Genomic DNA, 21,894 nt, shown 5'->3' with positions numbered 1-21,894 from the left:
GAACGTGTTTTGATATTCTTTTTTTTTTTTTTTTCCTGGAGCTGGGGACTGAACCCAGGGCCTTGTGCTTCCTAGGCAAGTGCTCTACCATTGAGCTAAATCCCCAACCCCGTGTTTTGATATTCTTGAGTCATCTTCTGTTTGGGTGCATATAGGCATTCAGTTAGATATGCCCTTGGGACTGGGATTGTGGGGCTACAGCACGAGTTCACCCTTAGTGGATGCCGATGTTATGGTTTGAACCTGGAGTGTCCCCCACAGTCCTTATGTCTTGAATGATTAGTGTCAGCTCAGTAGTGCCGTTTGGAGTCCTCTTGAGGGAAGTAGGTCAGTAGGGATTGTGCCTTGAAGATTATACTTCTTTGTGGTTCTGCCTATACTCTCTGCTTCCTGGTCTATGACCACAGGTTGGACCACTGCTGTCGTGTGTTTTACCACCCATGACACTGGCCTCAACCCCAACTATGAAAGAAAATACCATGAAACTAAGAACTGAAATAAATCTTCCCTCCCATAAATTATTTCTGTCAGGAATTTTGTTACAACAATGAGAAAAACCAAAACAAAACCCACAGTAGACAAATACTTCTCCAACGTGATTGCACCCACCGTTATGAAACATTCCAGTTGCCCCTATGCTTGAAGTAGTTGGCATTGAGTTTCTTATCTGAAGCAGTAGCATGATGGTGTGTAGTGGTATTTACTATGATTTTGTCTTAGACTTCTTTGTTGAGTAATTGAGTCAACCATTCTTTGTATAAATACAGATCCTTCAGGTAGAGTTGGTTATGAAGTATGGCATATTTGGATTGAAAGGATACCCTACTGGGGCATATGTAAAAAAAAAATAAGAGGCTGTTCTAGTAGTCCAGGTGAGATGTGAGGACTTGGGTTAGGCTAGCAATGGGAGAGTCAGTAAACACAGCTGGTCGGGATAGAGTTTGAAGGTGGACACCTTAATGACAACTATGGTCTGCTGTGGCCTTAGAATGAGGGTTAAGATAAAGGTACTGATACTACAGGACAATAGATCTAAGCTTATTCTTGTCATGACTATGAGCAAGCAATCTTCTCTGTTTTTGTTTATACACTTACAGAATGGAGAGCCATTTTCCCATAGTGCATGAAGAGATTGTATGAGGTAGCAGTCTTTAGAACAGTACTTAGCATCTTGTAAGTTCTCAGTATTAGCTGTCCTTATGACTTGACTAAGTCATAAACTCTCAATTAATAGATGGAGAAACCAAGATATTCCATGACAAAACCAAATTTACACAAGATCTTTCTACAAATCCAGGGCTAAATGCTTCTTTTGTAAGAGTTGTCTTGGTCACGGTATCTCTTCACAGCAATAGAACCCTAGCTAAGGCAACCTTATTCTATTGGTCTCCTTTGCTGTAACAAAGTATTTGAGGATATCCAGGAGGATGTGTTTATCTTGGTTTATACTTTTAGGTATTTCCATCCATGGTGGCATGACTGTATTGTTTTCGCATTGTGGTGACACTAAGTATCCTGCAAGAGGCGGCAGGGCACAGTGAAGCTTTTCACTTCGTGGCACTAAAAGAAGAGAGAAGGAGATGGAGAGAGAGGGAAGAGAGGGATGAGGAGGAGGAGGGGAGGGGAAGGGAAAAAGGGTGGAATGTTTGCTTAGAAGACCATCTCCTTCAAACCCATGCTCCCAGTTACTTCCTCTCCCTGAGCTGTCCCAACTAGAGTGTAACATTTCACCTGTATAATTCCAAATGAACTCAAGAATTTCCAAACACACCCTCTAGACCTGAAGACCTTTCCAGAACCTAATGAACTGGGGTAAACTGAGTGCCGACCATGTCCTAGTATGGGGCACACCTTGATGGGCCCGTGGATCTTTTCCTGAAAAGCCCACTCATCCCCAGGTCAGCCTTCTGAAAATCCGTCTGGCAGGTCCTCCTTCTTCATCATCTCCCTCCCACTGCCATCCCTGCTGCCCTTTCTTTTTCTCTTCTTAGGATATCGATTAAAACACAGTGATGTCACTTTCCGCCACAGCTGTTCCAGGACAGTTCCAGCACTGTTGCTTTCCATGAACTTAATTTACACAGATCGCCAGAGAGCACAGAGCACCCGCTGTCTGCCGGAGAAGACTTTGGAGTGAAAAAAAAGATGTAACTCTCAAGGTAACCAAATTTTGTACATGTCCCTCCCTTATTAAAACTAAGTTTTTCAAGGGCAGTGTTCCTTAGGCCATTATCCCTCATGATATAATGTCTTCACAGAGTAGGATCCAATAAATATTGTTATCAATTACCTTTATAGCTTTGAAATCAGGATTATATTTTAATATAAAGTCAGTATATTTCTAAGCTTCCTGATTTGAATAGAACACTAGAGCTTAAAAGTACCTTCCTAATATTAAGGCTTTTAAGGTTTCTTTGCAATATCGTGAGATAATACAATATTTGCTCTCCTACATGCTAGTTTCCTGTTGCTGTAGGCAGTTAGGATGAAGCTAGTCGTTTCAAACTCTACAGATACTGTCTGAGTTTGGAGGTATGGCATGGTCTGACTGGGTTAAAGTCCGAGTATTGGTGGCTTGTTCTTTCTGGAAAGCATGAGGGGAGTATCCCCAGGTTCAGTCTCCAGAGGTGGATGCTGCTGTTCTCCACCACAGCCTCTTTGTGGATGCTTCGTCCCCTGTTTTCATTCTCTAAGGGTCCCGTTGGACCTGGCTGTATCATCAAGGATGCTGTAGGTCTCTTACTCACACCTGTAAATGTTTTCCCAAGTGAGGAAAGTAATTAGGTTTGCTGAGCATGGGAGTTAACAAGCACACATCCAGAGGGAGGCACAGCTTTTAACTGATTGCTCCCGGTTGATTTATTTTAGACAGACAGACAGGCAGGCAGGCAGCCAGCCAGCAAAATTAGCCTGGCGTGATGGTGCTACCTTGTAATCCCAGTACTGAAGAGAGAGAAAAGATTGGGAGTAGGAGGCTAGCCTGCAGGACCACAGGAGACATGTGTTATATTGTGAGGCCCTCTTACAAACAGAAAACTAAAAAGAGAAAAAGGAAAAAAAAAGAAAGAAAGAAAAGAAAACTTGAAAGCTGAGTTGCCGAGCTGCAGAGTTTGCTAAAGAAGTAATCTTACAGGTGAACGGGTGTGGAGAACCACCGGGCTGTGGCGTCACATCTCTGGGTGATGTGTGGTGATCAACCACAGTCTGCATAGGCTGACCCAGACGGTCCATTCCCAGAGTCATGGAGCGATGACAGCGGTCTACTAGTTTCCATGATGGGGAATTCTTAAAAAGGATACAGCCTAATCACCTGTTTTCCGTGCTTAGCGTTCACGTCTAAGTTTAGCGTTATTTTCTCTAGAAGCTATGTGTGCATAAATTTTAAAAAGTACCTTTACTTAAACGAATTCGTTAATGTTGCCCTCTAATGAGGATTGCAAATCAAATCTTCCATAAACTGAATTATTAAGGTTGCTTAAAGAGAGTTCTGACAGATGCTCTTTGTAAAAGGCAAAGTCGGAAAATCTTGCTTCCTTTCTTCCCCATGAAGCTAGGGCTTTGTAAGCAGGACTCTCCAGCATCCGGTGGCTGGGGCATCAAGCCTGTCAGAGTCAGACAGGCAGGTGCCAGAGAAGGCAATACCACATCGTTCTTGATAAGGAAGTGAGGTCCTCTCCCATTTTGATGACAAATGCCTCAGAGGCAAGACATCCAGTCACTACAGCTTTGGAGGAAGGGGGACTGAGGTTGCTGCTTTCTGAGTGTGGAGGGGTTTGAGCCCTGAGGAGGATGTGAGCCCCACTGGGAGAGGACTGCTGCTGAGGAAGGGAGTGGATTAGTAAGGTGGAGGCCAGAGGGTGCATTGAGCAGGAAGCCTATTGCTGCCCCGGTCCAGGGTAGGTGGCACCTTAGGCTGTAGCTGGGAATGGCAGGTGACGGGAACTTCGTGAAGCCAGTTGTACCTCAGGATTTCAGTGCAGTTATCCTCTAGAGTAACATGCTTGTTTATTCCCGGACAGTAGAGCTGACTGAAGAGCAATCTCTCTCTGTAGCTCGAACTGGTTTCTGGTGTGTTTCCCATGGGTGACTGAGCCATGTGGCTCTTCCTTCCCCTCTCCTCCCGGTCGCTGTGCTGAAAAGCTTATTAATATATGTAGATTTCCAGTTCAATCTAGCCATCTGAGTGATTCAGAAACAAATTGAAATGTCAAGTCCTTTACAGCTTTCTGGTAATATTAAAATCTACCAGGTCCTATTAAACTCCCATCAAATAGTATCATTCAGAGATAGATGACTTCCTCTCTGTTCTCCTTCTAAAACTCACTGATCACACAAGACCCGGCTGTAGGAGTCTTTAATCATTCACGCCAACGGAGATCCAGGGCAAAAATGACAGAACCAGGTCTTCCTTATCAACTCTTACAAACAGAAACTGGGCAAACGGGTGCAGGGGGATTGATAGCCACTCAAACACATCATTGCATAGTGAAGAAGTTACCGATGTTTAAGAGCTTTGGGAAAGCCCCACGCCTTTATTTTCGGCGACACTGGCTTCCTCTGTCGAAAGAGGAGGCAGCCGGCAGAGCGAGCCCTCGGACGCAGAAGAAAAGGACTCGTACGCTGTCACTTACAACTACTCCCTTGGCGCTTTTACAGGGAGAGCCGGGCAGTTATTGTCTCCATCTCAAGACAAACGTAAGGAAGTATCAATAAAAAAGTAATTATCATACTGATAATTATAATAACCCGAATGATAACAATGCAAGTAATAATCATAAAAACATGATTACGTCTTCCTCCTTCCTCCCCTCATCCACTGAATCTTTCTAATGTGCAGAAGCTGGGGGTTTCCATCCATTCCGCCTTAAGCGGTAATTGCATTTGATTCGGCCGGCACAATTTTAACCATAATATTAGAAGAGAGGCGAGCCTCGTGGTGTACGCATCGTTGGTTATTATTAAAGGTGGGGATCCCTGTCTTAGCGAGGGCCACCGTCAGACTGTCAACAAACAACTTCCTTTCACTTCCGCTGCTCTTGAGATTCAACCCAACTCCGATTTAAGCCTAGTATCTGATTATATTTTTAACAAAATAGAACAAAAATGCTCTTTGGTCTATCCTTCTGAGTTTTGATTTCACCTTTTTTTTTTTTATCACTTATTTCTTTTAGGTTTACCCTTTGAGTTCAGTAAATATCACGATCAGGATGAGAGCTCTGTGAATGTAACACATACAAGTAGCATCTCCTTTGGATTTGACTCAGGAGTTTGGTTGGCTGTTTGTGGCTCTTGCTGATGACCTATGTGTTCTTCTGGACTTCTTGTCTGGTGACCGCAGAAAGTCTTTTCGGCCCCGAGAGCCTGGCTGTCGGACCTCTGAGTAGCCATGTTCTACACAATGTGGAGGAAGCTGGGTTCTAGAAGAAGGGCAGAAACAGCTATGAGAAACAGGAAGTGGAGTCTAGTCAGCTTTTAAGTTCTCTCTGAAGTCCAGAATTACTCTACCTTTCTGTGTTCTTGATATCCCCCTCTTCTTCTTCTCCTCCTCCCTTCCCTATGCTTCTTTTCCCTCTGTCTTTCTGGGACAAGGTCTCAGGCTGGACTGTGTCCCTGCTATGTAGATCAGACTGGCCTCAGACTTGCGATCATCTTGCCTCACCATCCTGCGTGCTGGAATTCCAGGCATATGCTGCCGTGGTCGAGCCCGCTGGACCTTTCTTCTTCTTCTTCTTTTTTTTTTTTTAAGATTTATTTATTTTATTTACATGAGTACATTGTAGCTATCTTCAGACACACCAGAAGAGGGCACCAGATCCCATTATAGATGGTTGTGAGCCACCATGTGGTTGCTGGGATTTGAACTCAGGACCTCTGGAAGAGCAGTCAGTGCTCTTAACCACTGAGCCATCATCTCTCCAGCCCCCGCTGGAACTTTCAGTACAGTTCCTCTTCTTCCCGGGTTGGCTGTGTTTGCTTTGGTAGTCTGATGGGTCTGAATGAGCTGCTCTTCCCTGCCATTGGATTGATACGCGGGGTATAGGAGCTAACACTGAACGTTTCGTTGCTTCAGTGGACTGCGGCACAACGAAGCTTCCGTCTGACATTACACATCATTCATACTCCTGGACATTTGAGCATCTCTTCTAGAGTGGAAGAGAGGCAGGGCATTGCAGAGGTGGCTTGGGGCTTGTGGGAACTCTTAGAGTGTGTTGTGCACCAGGAAGGCATGGGTACAGGATGGGAGGTTAGTAATTGTTGCTGCCAGGTTTCTGAGCAAACCTGTTCAGGCCCAGAACCTTCACCTCATCTGTCTATTGAACCCAGCGGCTACAGGGGTCTCTATTTAAAGCTATGTGACATGGTAGTTTATGGCTCTGAGTGTTACAAATCCAGCAGATTGCAATGGATTGTGGGAGTGCAGTTTCTCTTTCAGTAGAAATGCATTCTGGGGACTGGGAGAGGCAGACCTAGGTATGCTTGCAAGAGGGGAGGAGTGACTTTTATGGAAGGGAACATACAGGCTGGGCTCAAAGGCATGTCAGAATCCGGGAAGCTGATCTCCACGTGGTTTGTGAGCCTGATCTCTTGTTCTGCGGAATGGTTCTCTCATTAGAAAGCAGGAAAGAGAGGGGTTGGGGATTTAGCTCAGTGGTAGAGCGCTTGCCTAGGAAGCGCAAGGCCCTGGGTTCGGTCCCCAGCTCCGAAAAAAAGAACCAAAAAAAAAAAAAAAAAAAAAAAGAAAGCAGGAAAGAGGATATCCCCAAATACCACAAGATTTTAGTGTACCCTAGCTCTGTAAGGCATTGCTATGTAGAATAGAGTTCCTCCTTTCTCACTAGTGTCCAAAGCTAGGGAGGAATTCTTTCTGCCTTGGCACATGAGTGAGCTGTTCTGCAGACTCTAGAGGGTGGAGTTAATGTTTGTATTATTATATTAATTATATTAAAGATGCTGCAGACTTGTGACCTTGGTGGAGCAGGACCCCATGGAGAGATAATACTGCAGGTCAGAAGGGAAAGTCAGCTTGGGCATTTGTCCCCTTGGTTGCCCTTCCCTCTCCACCTCTGTTTTTGTCCTAGTGTTCTCGTTACGATTAAACTAAACTCATGGAATGTATTGCTGGGCTTAGTTGACCTTTAACCCCACCGAGCCTATAGCTCAGATTCATATATGAAATCAATAGAAAATGTTTCTTTGCTAGTGTCTCCCTTTCCAATGTTCTAGCTGACTTACTGGGTATTGGTTTTGGCCTTCTTTGTTCTGTGGCTATGAAAATTCATGTGCCCTCTTCCATGGCAGAATGGAACCAAGGCGTGGCCTTTCATAATTTGTTCAGAGTAGTATAGTCTGAGTACACACACACACACACACACACACACACACACACACACACACACGAGTACATACACATATATACACACATATTCTAAGTTCTCTTTCTCACACTCACACACACACACATATTATGAGTGCACACACATACACATATATTCCAAGCTCTTTCTTTCTCTCTCTCTCTGTCTGTCTCTTTTTCTCTTTCTCTCTAATACATATAATCTGAGTACACACACATGTTCTGAGTATACACACACTCATATATATTGAGTGTACACACATATGTAATTTGGCAGAGTTGTTAGACTCTAGATTCATTGCATATAGAATTGCTATATCTCAGAGGATATATAACATGTATCAGCAGATTCCAGATATCCTCTAGGGATTCCAGGAAATGGCTGGGGAAATTCTGAAGATGGTTTTTGCTCTTGCAAAGTGAGAGTGGATTGGGAGAGGCAGTGGCTGGTATTTTATTTCTTTCTCACTGGTCGCTCAAATGATGTATGTTCAATGATTCCTCATTCTTCAAAATGACAATTCAGATATTAGGCAAATGAATGTTTCTTCTCTGTTCTTTGCTTACCCCATATTCTAGAGTAAGAGTGGGCCTAATATTCCCTTCCTCTTCAGAGACAGAGGAAAGATGGACAAGAACAGCTAAGCTGGGAATGAACGGTGCTGTTGGCCCAGGAAGCCTGAGGATGAGGGTCTTAGTACACTCCTGCCAAAGGGGTATCAGTTAGTTCTTTGATATACACACCCTGGTTACTCACAAGCACATAGTCACTTATATTTATATTTAACACGGAGCAGATATTTGCTACTGTATTGAACATGGACACACTGAACCCAGAATTGAGGTGGTCTAGACTGAAGGTCAGCTAACACTCCCCACCCGCAGCTCAGCTCCAGAATTCCTCACCCGTAGCTCAGCTCTAGCACTCCCCACCTACAGGCTGCACTGGCCTTCTCTCCACCACATTCCCTTCTCGGTATGGTCTATGCTTACATCCAATGCATTTAGAGGACTGGTAGTTTCATCTTCTCTACTTGTCTTTGAAGTATGTATTTCTGAGGTTTTTTTTTTTTTTTTTTTTTTTAAGCATGAAAACCTGAGTAAATCATTTGCTTACTCTTTATCATAAAATTATCACAGAATTATCATTAAATGTTAACTTTTAACAAAATATATGATAAAGGATGACGGCAAGAGATAGAAAGAGACAGAGACAGGGAGAGGGACAGAGAGAAAGAAAGACACACACACACATGCACACAGATATGCAGAGACAGAGAGACAGAGGCAGAGATAAGAAGAGAAACACTGGTGGAAGAAGGGAAGAGACATACTAGCATAAAACATTACTTTGGATCTAGGGGCATGGGCAGTTGTATAACACATTGTTTTCTTTCTAATCATATAATCCTCTTGAGATGGGGACTTGTAGCTTAAGACGAATTTATGGTCTCTGTCATACAGAATAACGACAGACAGAGAGATAAGACATTTCACAGGCACCACTAGGGTTCCTTTCCCTCTGGATTTCCCTCAGATACCTTACTTTCTAGGCGGCTCTTCCAATCTTCATTAGGCTTCCATGGCTGTTCAGACAACAGTTTATGCCCCTCCATTTTTAGTACCTTTAGCGGTCACTCCAGGGTTGGTGGCTGCTGATATGATTCTGTCGCCTAGTTCAAGACAACAAATGGGTCCTTAATTTAAAATTTGTGGTGAAGCTATGAGCAATGCTACACACTGTCACAAGGGCTGTCAAACATAAAACTGAAGATCTTCCTTGCTTGTTTTCTTTCTTGCTTGTTTTCTTTCTTTCTTGTTTTCTTTTTTGTTTGTGTGTTTTCCCCCTTATCTTTCCTCCCTACAAAGCCTCCTGTATACCTCTTCCCTTTCTTTCCTTCTCTCTTTCTTTCCTTCTCTCTTTCTTTCTTTCTTTCTTTCTTAATTTCTATTGCACAAATATACATATGTGTGTGTGTGTGTGTGTGTATAAACTTGTTGAGTCCATATAATGTTATATGTTCCTAAACATAACCTATCAAGTCCATATAATGTGTATGTGTACATGTTTTCAGAGCTGACCGTTTGGCACTAAATAAACTACTAGCGTGCCCTTCCCAGATTAACTCAGTTACTGTAGTTCTTTGTGTCAGCTTGAGGCCCCATGTGTCTGTCCCCATCCATTTTGGCATGTTCGTTGGTGTCGTCTTTGTTCAGCTCACCTTTGGGTTGGCGAGGCAATATGAATATAGCTTCTGATGTTATTAGGAGACATGATTTCACAGCAAAGTTCCTGGTTCCCTGGCTATTGCCACCTTTCCATGCCCTCTTCTGCAATGTTCCCTGAGCCGTAAGTGAGGTAGGGTTTTCCCAGGTGTGTCCACTGGCACCAGGCTGCGCAACTCTGAATTTTGATTGCCTGTAGTTTTCCGTAATGATCTCTCTCTATTGCAAAGAGACATTTCCTCAATGAGGGGTGAAGGCTACAGTTATCTGTGGGTATAAGGGCCAAGGTTTACACACTGTTGTTTGGGACTGTGCTGGTTTATTAAGTTAATGGTTGTAGATTTGCCTCCAATAAACATTTCCCTGGCATTGAATAGGTAGCTAAGTTTCCATTATGAGGCATGGTATCCCTCATATTGGGGGCATCTCAAGTCCAATTAGGGAGCTGTTGGTTACCACCAAGGCGTATGTACCATTATTACCGAAATAGGGTTATCCTGCCATGGTGGTTGTTGATGTGATTCATATTTATTATAGCTGGGTAGTTGGTTCCCTTCCTCCTTTGGAAGCTTGCTTGGTACTTTCTGGTACCATCAGAGCTAGTCCCCAGGAAGGGAACATTCAGGTCAGTTCCAGCTCAGGGCTCTCTGGGTCCTGTTTCTGAGGTACTTGGCATCTTTGGCAATAGAGTCTTGCCATCTATCTCTAGGGCAGTGGGCAACAGCGATAGGCTACGTGTTTTTGGAATCTCTTGAACAGCTCTGGCTATCAAGTCAAAAGAGGGCTTCTTATGTCCGGCATCAGGGTTTTATTTTTGCGATCGTTGGTTCTTGAGGATGGTGCCATGAATGTAGATGAGAAAAGTTTCTTAAAACTATACATGTATATTTATACATTAAATTATGTGCATTATAGTTTTTTTAGGTAAATGGTTAGTATGATTCCTGGTGGCTTTTTCAGCTGTTCATATTGTTGTTTTACCTCCCCCTCTCTCTCCTGTTTTTACCTCCCTCAATCATCCCTAAGGAGCCCCCCACTTTTCCTGTTTCTCCCATCAGATCATTTGTATCCTGCTATTTCCCTTTACTGTCCATCCTACTTTCTTCTGTGCTTACTTCCCTAAGGAGTCCTCCCCTTCCCCCACTTCCTTGACCAAATTACCCCACTATTCCCCTCTTTATTGCTTCCCAACTTCCCTGCCTTAAAAATGGTCCCACTTTACTTTCCTGGCTTCTGTAGTTCCTACAGGCTAAGTACACGCATCTGAAGATTTGGGGCAAGAGCTTCGGATGAGAGAGCACATGTGATGTTTGTCTTCCTGGGTCTGGGTTACCTCATTAAATACGATCTTTTCTAATTTCATCGTCTACCTACAAAGTTCCTATTTCGTTTTTCTTCACAGCTGAGTAGTATTCCACACATTCTCATTATTCGTTTATCAGTTGTACATTTAGGTTGTTTCCGATCCCTAGCTCTTGTGACTAGAACAGGTATAGACCTAGATGAGTGAGTATCTGTAGAGTAGGATGTAGAGTCCCTTAGACATAGGCCAAGGAGTGGTATAGTTGGGTCATATGGTAGATTTGTGGATTTTCCACACTGCTTTCCCTAGTGGCTGGACCAGTTTGCAATCCCAGCAACAGTGCATGTATTGAGATGATCGTGTGGCTTTGTCCTTTTCTCTTTTGGTTAGTTTTAGGTTGAAGTCCATTTTGACAACTATTAGGATAGGAATGTCCTTTGACTGGAGTCCCTTTGTCCATCCTTTGACTCTAAGGTGGTGCCAGTCTTCAAAACTACAGTGTCCTGTAGGCAGCAGATCTCATTATTCTGATCTTTTCAGTCAGTCAGTGTCTTTTGATGGGAGAACTGAGGCCACCGATGCTCAAAGTTATTTTCGGAATGTCTGTGTTACTGGTGGTCATCCTGTTGTTGATAGTTGGTGGTGTTTGTGTTCTCAGTGGTATTTTGTGTTTTCATAATCTTGGCTTCATGTTCTTTTCCATAGTCTCCCTGCTGTTTCCAGGAGTCTCTTCAGCCTGATAGAATGTTTCCTTTTCTTTAGGTTTGGTGTGTTGGATATTCACTTTCTAAAGGCTTGTTTGTGCTATGGAAGGTTTTTCTTCCTCCATCCATCATGGTAGGTAGTTTTGCTGTATGTAGTGTTTTATGCCGATTTCATAATCTTTTCAGACTTGGAGTGTGCTGCTCTAGGTTTTTCTGACTTTCAAAGATTCCACTTAGAAGTCAGTTGTTGTTCTGATGAGCTTTCCTTGGCTTGTCACTTGCCTTTTTTCTTTTGAGGCTCGCAATATAATTTCTTTATTACGTATATTTAGTGTTTTAACTATGATATAATGTGGGGGTTTTCTATTCTGGTCTTGTCTATTTGGAATTCTGTGTGCTTTTTATATTTATATTGGTGTATCCTTAGTTTGGGGAAGTTTTCTTCAATGATCCTGTTGAAGAATGATCTATGCCAATGACTTGGAGTTCTTCTCCCTCATCTATGCCTCTTATTCAAAGTTTTTGTTTTGTTTTGGTTTGTTTTTTTTTCACAGTGTTCTGTACTTCCTGTGAGTCCCTTTCATTTTTTAAAAATATTTTTTTCATGTTTCTTGCTTGTTTGGTCTAGATCTTTTATTTTATCTTTAAGTCCTGATATTATGCCGTCTGTTTGATTCATTCTACTTGCAAGGGTTTTCTTTATCTCTTGGTTGAATTACATTCTCATATCTTAAATTGTCTTTGTCATTTTTATCCACCTTTTATTTGTGTTTCTTTGGACATCACTCAGATATTTGTCTCCATAAGCTCTTTCTCGTTGATTTTAGGAATCTGTTTCTTTAAATTCATTGAAGTCTTTGAGGAGATTGTAATTGTTCTTTTAAGTTCTGTGTTCTGGAGTTCATACATGCAATACTCTTTGGTAAGCACTTTTGCATAACCGATTGGTTTGACTTCATATTGTTGGTATTCCTGTGATGATATCTGGGCTACTCAGACTTTCCTTTGTTAGTTCTGAGTTTGTTATGGATAATCAAGTTGAGGGAGATGAGGAAATGGGCAAGTAGAGTCTAGAGTTAAAAATGTCTTGGGTGGAATGTAGTCAGGTGGGCAGAGGGGACAGGACTGGTATAAAGGATGTACGTTGCTTTTGGTTCAAGGCAAAGAGATAAGTTTGAGAGGAAAAGTGTGGACATGGCATGGTAGAGTCCTATAGTTAGCAGCATAGGCTGGTACGAATCTGGACCAAGCCTATAGATCTCTGTAGTGAGGCCTATTCCAGGGCTTTTAAGGACCCACTTGAGGTTTAAACAAGACAAGAGTTTTCTATGTAGTTTAAAGCCGCGGACCTTTAGCTGGGGCAGTCTCCTAGCTATCTACCTAAATTATCCTTGGCTTTTCCACCATCCCATCTCCCCATGTGGTTCTCACTATTTTCTTACAGCTCTGTACTGTTTTATTCCTTCCGCTCTCTCCAGGGTCTCCATCAATTCTCTCACCTCTGCTTGCTTTTCACCTGCGTCCCTGCCTGCCCGGAAGTTCCACCCCCTTACTTCCTGCCCCAGTTATTGGTGGACGGGTCTTCATTATAACCAATCAGCAATAAGACGATGCCTGGTATGTCTCATTGGTTGTCTACGGCATTGAGGGTTGCCTGAACTTCATCTTTTGGGCAGGTGTGGAAGGACAAACATTTACAAAAACAAAACAAAACAAAACAAGACAAAACAAAAAAACCTGGTGATGGGGCATGGCAATATCAAAATCCTGTGAGCACTTAGCTGTTAATTCTGCTGGTACAGAATGAACAACTGAAAATACAGAAAAACATCTTTATGCAGTGGGAAGAAAGACCACACCAACAGAAGGCAGGTGCGCTATCAGGGTTCTTCAGAGGAACAGAGCTGATGGGATAATGACGCACATCATTCAACCAAGAAAAATTCCTCACGGACATACTCTGTTGCTTAGGCTTTAGTTTATTCTAAATGTAGTTGACAACCAAATATAGTCATCACAGCAGGCATGGAAGGACAGACTAGGCTGGTAACCTGTGTGGGACCCAGGCTAAATCTGGTAAACTGTGAAAAGGCATGGCTGAGGATGTCATGGGTATACACTAGGCTAGACCCTGGAGGAGGACTTGGGAAGCCTGCATATGGAGCAGGTTTTGTAGGTGGTACAAAGATTCCTGGGGGTGGGTGCAGTGCTTTCTTGGGGATTTTTCATAGACTGGGATGGTGATATTCTTTGAACGTAATTTCAAGGACTACTTACAGAGAAGAGGTACAGAGATAGTTACTAGAGAGAATTTTAAGAATTAGATATTTCTGTTTAATATTAGGTGACTGTTAAATAATCCTAAAGGTCTAAAGATCTGAGTTTTCAATGCAGTGTTGTTTTAAAATTTCTAAGCAGCCTTGTATTGAACAGTGGCCTTGACTAGATTTTTTTTTAAAAGCCCCGCAGCTCAGAAAGCAAGATTTTATTATTATTATTCCTTAAATAGATGGAGGTAATATAATAGTTGGTGTTTAGGAAGGATGCACTCAGGAATATTGACTAATAAAGTAATTTTTCTGTCACTTAGTTCAAACGGAGGACAATTTTCTATTTAGCTTCATCTTTAAAACATGCAAGGACATAAAAACACGAGAGTTTCTTTTTTTAGTAATGAGATCCTGTTTAGAAATCTGATTATGAATATTTGAACATCTTCATAAGGACAAGGAAAAATGTATCCTAAGTTTCAGGGGGTAAGTAGGATGCTTTTGTAAATCATACTAGCTGTTAAATTAAGGAGAGAAATTTGTCCTTTGGAGGCACTGAAACTGGTGCAGTATCTGGGTGTGGAATGCTTGGTGGTGAACAGCCTGTCCCTCTTTCTTCTTCTATGTATTCTCACTTGAAATCAATGCTTCAGGGACATATCAGAGTGGCAGAGCCTCAGAGGAGAGAGAACGTGTGCCATTTTTCTTTCCAGATCTGGGCTATCTTACTCAGTATGATCTTTTCCAGTTCCACCCTTTCTGTTTACCTGCAAATGTCATGGTTTCATTTTTTCTTTATTTCTGAATTGTATTCCGTGGTATATATGGACCACACCTTCAGTATCCGTTTCTCTGCTGAAGGACATTTGGATCGTTTCCTAGCTATTGAGGACAGAGTACCAGTGAACACGGCTGACAAGGGTCTGTGGAGTAGGCTGTGGGGTCCTTTGGGAATATGCCCAGGACATATGCTACGGCTGGCTCACGCTGCAGATTTAATTTTGGATTTTTTGAGGATTCTCCACACTGATTCTCCTAGTGGCTGCACCAGTTTGCAACCCCACAAGCAGTAATTAGGGGAGGAAAGGAAAATAAATACAGAAGAAGAAGGAGATAAAAGGACACAGTAAAGTTGTCTGAAAGAGTAATAAGGAATCATGCTATTAACTATCTACCTAAAACACCTATATTAAGGTGTGTATGTGTGTAATATATATTAATATATTTGTAATATTTACTAATATAATGTATATTAATACAATATATTATTATATATTATAGTTATATATGCATATATGTGATATATATGATATATATATATGTTTTATATATATCATGGTACTGTGTCTAAAAGCCAAAGACCAAGTACCCCCCATCAGGTATGAGAAGCCTTTCTTTAAGTTGTTGGTCAGGGTTGTCCAAGAGAATCTCAAAATATTATAGAGTATTGCTATTACCCCAGGCTGCCCTCTTCTCCAGAGGTGGAAGGTGTAAGTCCCTATTGCTGAGGATACCATGCATGTGAGACACAAGGGTGCAGAGGCCTATAAGCTGGACATGACTGAAAGTCTCCTTCCTGAGGACTAGCTTCATGGTACAGGAAGACACCGTGTCAGCCTCCAAGGGATGGAAGTGAACATCAAGTCTCTCTCCAGCTATGAGGCCAATGACTCACAATGACCTCTATGGCACAGGAACCCCAAGGGTATAGCTGTGATACACATACCTTTGTGGTGACCCAGCAGCTCTCTGATGGGATTTGAAACTCTCTCAACAATGAAAAAATCTCACCCGGAACTGGAAACCTAGCCGACTACTCAGGGCTAGAGAACCTATAACTGTCAATTTCCTAGATTTATATGACATGTGACTAAGTTACAATTTTATAATCACAGATAAGTATAGTCCTTGTCTCTTCTCAAAGGATTTGCAGCCGATGTGCACCATTACAGAAAAATGCAACCAATCAAAGTGCAGAGTTATGGAGCCCAGTTCCCGTGGATACATCTACAATACGCTGTCCTACTGCATCTAAGGTTCAAGGGTAATTGTGAAAGAGAGGTCAGGAAGATTTTGAGAGCCATTGGACCAGGGAGTGAGACTGTACCTCCTAGTGATGTCAGAAGCTACACTCGTAGAGCCTTACCAACATGACTGCCCAAACATGAACAAAAGCAGACATGCCAAATGGATGAGAGCCCAGGGGGCCTCCGTACTACACAAAGAGCTGGGGGATGCCAAGGGCAAGGTATTCCCCTAGGGAAGAGCACACTAATAGGTTACCCATTGGCAAATGGTCAGCCCTGAAAACACAGATGGATAACTTTATACAGACTGAGCAGGGTCTATTTATGCTTTTTGGAGTGTGTGTGTGTGTGTGTATGTGTGTGTGTGTGTGTGTGTGTGTGTAATAACTACACAAAACACTCCATGGATTTGAAAAGGAGCAAGAGGGTTATATGAAAGGTTTGGAAAGAGGTCAGGAACATGGGGGATGCAATTATAACCTCAGAAAAAAATGAAAGAAATATTTTTTAGAAGTTTCTGTCCAAATCTCTGTTGGAGCATTCCAACAGGGCCTGGGAGAGCAGAAGGCAGCAAGGTTAGAGCTACGCCAATAATCAGTAGTCAGGGTGCTTTCGCTGCCTCAGCCACTCGAGTCTGTTCCCACATTGGCTGTTGCTTTTGTCCCTACAGAACATTACATCACCGTCATCACCAATGCATACATGTATGCATGCATATACATATGTGATTAATGCAAAATTTCTGTAGTGCGAAAAATATTAGTGACGTGATACTCAGTGGACAAAAATGGATTCCAAGTGAGCTTGCATTTTGCAGGTGAAGTGAACAGTAACGCTTGGTCTTAGGAACAAAGACAGTGCAGACATCGCTAACCTATAGATCTACGTGTCAAAGGATGGAGCGTCCCTCTGTATTCCGGCAATATGCACAACCCCATCCTCAGATGCTCAGACAAGTTAGGCGAAGGCATGGGAACAGACAAAGGGAGGAGGGCGATATTTATGTTTTTAAAAATGAGCTGGATAATTTTGTCCGCACACACTTCTGATTCAAAGGTTAACGTAAAAGTGTGGAATCTTTTGGAGTTTAAAATTATTATATATAGTTTATTCGAGCAGTAATCCCCTCAGAATTGGTTATTACCACTATTAATGACGTGCTAGTTAGAGTGTTAATGGCCCATAGCAAAAAACTGCTGGTAATGACTGATTTCCAAGGGATTATTACTTAATTAATGGCACTCCACCTATCCTCAGTCATTTTTGTAAGTATCAGTTTTATTGCCTATTTCAAGACCCTGAGTCCTGGTTTATTATATTTGAAAGAATATCATCAAGACAGATAAAATAGATAATAATTTCAACTGTGGCTAGCTTTGTAACGTATAAGAACATCACAAAATTATTCCAATATCCATTTTTTCCCTTATCAGTAAAATGTCACCTCTGACTTAGGCTCAAAATGTACTTTAAGAATCGCCATTTGATTTTTTTGCATGACAAAACGTCTAACTTCTTTTTTTTTCTAAAGTTATGGACTCAATTTTACATCTCTGTGATTGGGATTGGGTGGCAGATGAGAAATAGAGGTAAGATAAAATACTTTAGTTTTTGAGCTCTCAGTTTATGTGGAGGGTGCTGGGCTGGAAGCCATGTGATCTGAGTTTCAGGCAGCCCAGTCTTAGCGTGGCTGCCTGGTTTAGCTTTTCCCCTTTGCTCAGTCTTCATGAGGTCACTGGACTCTGTGGCCCCTTTAATAATTCATCCCTATTAAACTCTGTGACCACAAATCATACTTCCAGAGGAAAGATGTTAGTATAGTAGAAAAATCCCCTTTCAGTAGACCCTTTCATAGGATATCTAAAATATCCTTATACCAGACAGAAACTTTGGATATGGGTTAAAGCAATTAGAACTCATCTGGATAAAACATCTTCTTTGTTTGACTTTGTTAAGCTTTGTGGCTTTTGACACAACCCAGCTTCTCACCAGCTGTCTGATGGGAGACAGTCTTAGTGCTCACAGTAGGTCATTTTCATGAGTTGCCTTAGTTGACTTCTAAAGATGAAGCTCGGTACTAATTAAAATATTTGACAAGAAAGGACAGAAAATCATCTTCCCATAAAGACAGTTTAGCTGCTGATGCCACCACAACTCGTTGGCTAAAAGTTCTCTTTGCTTAGTTTGTGAATGTGAGATTTGAGGCAGAAGGACTTTCAGCTCATTCTCCAGGTCTCATTCTCGAAGCGTGGTCTGGAGACCAGGGGCACTGAGGTTGGTTTGGGAAAAGAGCCGGCACAAAATCACCCTCCGGATGTGAGCTTTGTAAGGAGAGAGGGCGGCTTCCTGACCATGGGATCTAGGGAGTGGGGAACAGAGGCCCAGAGAGGAGCCTTCATGAACAATGGAAAACACTGAACGTTTGTTTCATTTCAGAGTGATGCGGAGTTTCTCTACCATGCAATTGAATATGGGGTAGCTTAGGTGACAGAGAGCAGAGAGGATGCTGGGTACTCGTTCTGAACATAAATTGTGTGTAGTTAGGCCACAGCACAGCATTGCTTCTTAACTCTTCCAGAGAGAGCCAATTGCAGGGAGACGTGAGCTGACTTTGTAGGCTGCTGATTTTGGTTTGAGCTCTTCGGGCATGAACAGTGTCTTAAAGGGGCGTCAGGCCTATGCTCTAACCCCACGAAGCCAAGCCTTGCTTTCTTAGATCATACTCAGGTATTTGCCCTTCCACCCTCAGCCTCAAAAGAGTGTCCAGAGCTCCACGATGTTTGATAACGCTCTACAACATAAGGAGGTATGTCAATATTGGCAGAGCTGCGCAAGTCAGTAAATCAGTATTCTCTAAATAACCAGCATGTGATTTTACGGATATGCACCGGTAAATTTTATATATATATATATATATATATATATATATATATATATATTTATATATATATATATATTTAAGTAGAAGGCAGACCAGGTTTTGACTTAGCAAGATATAAGAAGTTGTTCTTGTTTCCAATTCCACTTTGCTAGGAACTACCAAGAAACTACCATTTGTTGAACTCTGGCACAGTATCAAAGAAGGCTATTGTGGTCTAGAAAGACTTTAAAACAACACCCCCTTTCACTTACAAATCGACAAAAGACCAGCCTGTTCCTCATGTGCTCAGTTAAGATGGTATTGCCGTAGGTCCTGAGCGGGACTGCAGAGAAACAGAGTTGGTCTGTGAGCCTGGCAGTGCAGTAGCTTAGAACAGATATACAATAGCATTGTCCTTCCTGCAAAAGCTTCCTTTGCTTTGGAGAAATTTCATAAAAGTATGAATACAGATGTTAACAGAGTGGTAATATAATATATTTGTTATTGTTCTAAAATAAGGGGATAGCTAATTTGAATTTTCTATGTTGCTTCCTGATATGGTTAGTCATAGCATGCGGGTCACATGAGCAAAGCGCTTTGAAGTCATAATAGTTTTTGCTTGTGTAAAAGGACCCCCGAGGACAGAAATTATGAGGAGAGGAACTCTAAGTCAGTTGTAGTTCTGAAGAATTACTTGCTACACCAGCCAGAAAACATTCTCTCCGTACCAGAAGCAATGTCTGAGAAAGAATTCTGAGAATGGCAATCCCTGGAAGAAAGATCTCCTTCCGAGTGCCATGGGCCAGATGGACTGAGTGTCTCCCAAGGCTTCATGCGTTGAAATTTGATTTATTTCACAAGCTGTCAGGAGGGGCGAAAGTTAAAGGACCTGTGAGGCTTACAGTTGGGCTTCTGGGAAGCGATTATACAATACCCATGACCAGATCCTAGTGAGTTTCTAGAAGAGACCAGAGATGCTCCCTTTTTCTTGGCCTTTGATTCCTTTTGTGTTTGTGGTTTTAGGACAGTGCTGGCAAAAAAAGCCATCACCAGGCGTAGCTCTCTTTCCTTGAGCCTTCAGAATTTAACTCCAAACAACAGCTTCATACTTCCAATTTTTTTCTCCTCTTCCTCCTCCTCTTCCCCACTCCTTCTCTTCCTTATTCTTTTAACAAAACATTCTACCTCAGTTATTTCATCTTGGTAACAGAATAGATCAATACAGCAGGAGCAAGAATTTAAGGGAGGAAAAAACCTCATTTTTAAAATATGACAGGCTTAATTAACAAAGTCTTCCCCATACTATTTAGATTCAGATGTTGAAATTAAATTGGCTCCCCTAATAAAAATAGATAAAAACAGACAAGGAAAGGTAATGTGACTTTGTTACTTTCAGAATTTGTAGTGTAGATGTGATACCAGTCTCCTCTCTGAGTCTCGAGTCAGTAGAGCCGAGGCTGGGTGGCAGTTGGCGGGAGAGATCCCCGCTCTTCCATGAGGCAGGGAAGTGATTGGCGAGCTCACAGTCTCTCCCTACAGTGTCTCCACTGTCCAGTCACGCTCTTCTCCTCCAGAGAGGAGCAAGTGGGTGGAAGGCATCCGCAGGACCTGCACATGGCATTCGGGTTTCCCTCCTACCCTTTAAAGTGCTGAGTTGCCAGTGAGTGTAAACATTTGAGACTGTCTCCACATTTAGTCCACACAAAGCAGACGCAGTGACGACCTTCCCTGCCTGGATATTAAAATTCAGTTCCTGGAGAGAAAGGCAGATCTGTGAGCTCCACATTCGCTTTCAGCTTGTATGCAGGGAAAACAATTAAAGAGAAGATTAAATTCATCTCCTTTCCCGTACATGAAGAACACCGATTGATGGGATTCTGTTTCTCCGTGTTCTCCCTTTCTGGCACTGACAAGACAGCAGAGAGAATCTCCCTCCATTCTGAGGAGGTGGGACCAACCATATTTTAATTGCCCAGCCTCGTCCCTTCCCCAAATGTCAAGTGTGAAGTGAAGCTCTGAAAATTCAGGATGATTGCTATGCCCCCTCCCCCAGACTACGTCTGTGAATGCACCCGTGGATGGCTGTGGCAGAAGAGTAAGTGGACTAGAAACAGACTTCTGCACCCAACTCTTGGAGAGATGACCCCGAGTCTTTGAAAGCAGATCCGGTGGATGCATTTCTGGTTGAAGACTGGTTCTCTTCGTTGCAGAGTGAGTCATGGATGTTGAAGTGATTGACAGTGACTCCAGTGATTATTGTTAAAATGTTGATTGCATAGGGTAATTGTACTGGCTGCTTTTGTCTGTCAACCTGACACAAGCTGAAGTTATCACAGAGAAAGGAACCTCCCTCGAGGAATTTCCTCCATGAGATCCAGCTGTAAGGCATTTTCTCAATTAGTGATCAAGGGTGGGAGGACCCAGCCCATTGTGGGTGGCGACATCCCTGGGCTGGTGGTCCTGGGTTCTATAAGAAAGCAAGCTGAGCAAGCCAGGGGAAGCAAGCCAGTAAGTAACGTCCCTCCATGGCCTCTGCATCAGCTCCTGCTTCCTGACCTGCTTGAGTTCCAGTCCTGACTTCCTTTGGTGATGAACAGCAATGTGGAAGTGTGAGCTGAATAAACCCTTTCCTCCCCAACTTGCTTCTTGGTCATGGTGTTTGTGCAGGAATAGAAACCCTGACTAAAACAGTAATCAATCACCCTTGATAGAGTGTGCTTTAAAGGGATCTGAATTGAGCCTCCAACTAGAGAAATCCATCCAGAAAGCATAGTAAAAGATAATGACCAAGTGCTCGGCAAAGACCTGGGTAGCCATCTTTGCCAAGTTACTCACGTTGTATGAAGAGGGCCAATCACAAGCAGTCACAAAGTGGAACACAGATGAAAAGAATCGGAATAATGAACCCAGCATTATCCTCACCTGCCCGTAGTGAATTCGGAATCATCCAGCTTTGTAGGTGTGTTCATTAGTGCTCAAACGCTCCCCTATAAAACCTGCCAGCACACAACATTGCCGGGGATCATCTATATTTTTCCATTAGAAAATACGATACACTTACGGTGAAAAGCGTACAGATTGCTCGGAATGAGATTAAAAGAGATGCGATGGTTTTGCTAACTCCCCTCCCCTTTCCCCCCATCCCTCATG

The 21,894-nt window shown here is 42.6% G+C and overlaps 1 long non-coding RNA gene across 1 annotated transcript; it reads right to left on the bottom strand.

Moving 5' to 3' along the window:
- Positions 1-4,800: 4,800 nt before the first annotated feature.
- On the bottom strand, positions 4,801-21,854 carry LOC120093712 (uncharacterized). The gene is made up of 3 exons (XR_005487331.2): positions 21,580-21,854; positions 8,901-9,027; positions 4,801-5,417 (listed from the first exon to the last, which is right to left on the bottom strand). It is a non-coding gene; the product is annotated as an uncharacterized LOC120093712 (long non-coding RNA).
- Positions 21,855-21,894: the final 40 nt, after the last annotated feature.

The sequence above is a fragment of the Rattus norvegicus genome, chromosome 7 (genome assembly GCF_036323735.1).
Source record: "Rattus norvegicus strain BN/NHsdMcwi chromosome 7, GRCr8, whole genome shotgun sequence".
NCBI lineage: Eukaryota > Metazoa > Chordata > Mammalia > Rodentia > Muridae > Rattus > Rattus norvegicus.
This window is presented reverse-complemented; position numbering and strand designations above follow the sequence as displayed.